Genomic DNA, 2,011 nt, shown 5'->3' with positions numbered 1-2,011 from the left:
CATCACGCTGGAGCCGGTACCCCGACGCCGTCGTCCAACGCAACCGCAACGCCCTCAAGGACTTAGCAGCTGAAGCCGAGGCAAAGCTGCCTCCACGAGGCCCACATGCACCGTACCAGAACCACTTCGACCACGCCGTCCTGTGCCTCACCACTGCCGCTCCACTGTCGCAACCGTCCACCGCACCGGAGCTGTTCCCGCTACACCGTCGTTCACCGCCTTGGATCTGGTTCCCCGCCGCCGACAAACGACCACCGCACCACACTCAACAACTTGGCCATGGGTTCGTCCAAGGCTCCACCGTCCTCCACAACTTCTCATTTCTAATGAACCACAAGAAGATTGTTGGAAAAACAGAAGGAGGACACAGCACTGCCAGCAGAAGGAGGTACTCCTCTTCCCTTATTCGTGCAAATCTTACGTCTCTGCTCACACCGTATTCATCCCACGAAAGAAACTAGTTGAGCGCTTCGTACTACATCTTCTTTGTGATACTAAATGCACAAGGTTTCCTCCCATTTACTATTTCACCTTTGCTAGAGGTCAGTAGCCCGTCTGGATTTCAATTCAGGGTCAGTCGAATCGCAATTAAAAGAAGCAGCACCTGCTTAGGCGCGCAGAGCACATAGTCCACATGTTCGCCGGGGAAGCGACGCATCGGTGTCTATCATAGGGGTATGGGGCGCAGGAGCTGCTTGCGCCCGATCTGGAGGTCGGCGGGGCTTGAAGGGATGGCTAGGGCGGTGCCAAGCACGGCAGTGCGGTGAGGTCGAGGGGAGGGCGGAGGTAGGGGACTGGGCCGGTGGTCGCTGGCGTTTCGAGGAAGATCGTAACACTGACTGGCTGGAGGTAGATGAAGGCAATCTGTCTGTTCTTTGTACATCGGACGATGCAGAAAAAATGGACTGGCCTATTTGTTTTCAGTCGACTGTTATTTTCATAGGACCACACCTTGTGGTGTGCTGGAGGAGCATCTGCATTTCCCAGCCATCCCTATGCTCATATTTCAAAATCCTAGAATCTAGTAATTTCGTGTGCCATGCATGTTGTAGAGCTATCATATGTCTCCCATCATTTATTTCTCATCGACCTGCTATCTGCTACCTTTACACTGTACTACTTGTGCACACACTTCACCCATACTCACACTATTGTTTTTTATGCATGGGTATTCAAACTCTGACGCAGTGTTGATGAATACAAAAAAGAAAAGACAGAAGTCGCTCCAGTGTAATTCGAACATAACCACTAAGCGTCTCAGCGCTCTAAAGGGTGCAGTGCCAGCATATGGAGATAGTAAACGTAGCTCTAGAGTTGATGATCTCAATTGCCACACACAACCATCCCAGGTGCTTGCTTTAGCTTCGCGCTGTCAAATGTGGTTGCATGTTGCATATGGTGTCTAGCTTTTATTGCTTCCGATTTGGTTAAATTGCGTCAGCTTACTTTACACATTATACCTTTGATAATGACATGCCTTCCTGTTTTTTGATACATACTACATATGTCTATTAACCATGTTCGTACATCAAACTAATGCTCTTTTGTATCCCTCATCAATCACTTATGATGAGACAGTCACCCGAGTGGGTTACTGTGAGACGCTCTACTCATTTAAAGAGTGCAGTGTCATCCTCCCACATGATTCTCAAGAAACAGGAAGGCTAAATGAAGATAGTTAACGTAGCTCTCTAGTTGATGACCGCAATTCCCCCACACCACCATTGCAGGTGCTTGCTCTTACTTGGCAGTGTGATATATGGTTGCATGTTGCATATGGTGTCTACCTTGTAATGCTTCTAATTAGGGTAAATTGCATTTGCTTAGTTAACACATTATACGTGTGAATATGACATGCGTTCCTGTTTTTGGTACATATTACGTCTTTGTATTAACCATGTTCTTAATCAAACTACTTTTCTTGTGTATCCCTCATCAATCACTTCTGAGGAGACACCTTCAAGTTGACAATGTAATATTGGTTGCATCTTGCATATCATTTCAAACATGT

Source organism: Triticum urartu, chromosome 2A (assembly GCF_056163025.1).
Source record: "Triticum urartu cultivar PI428250 chromosome 2A, HENAU_Tu73, whole genome shotgun sequence".
NCBI classification, from domain to species: Eukaryota; Viridiplantae; Streptophyta; class Magnoliopsida; order Poales; family Poaceae; genus Triticum; species Triticum urartu.
Note: the sequence above shows the minus strand (reverse complement) of the source record.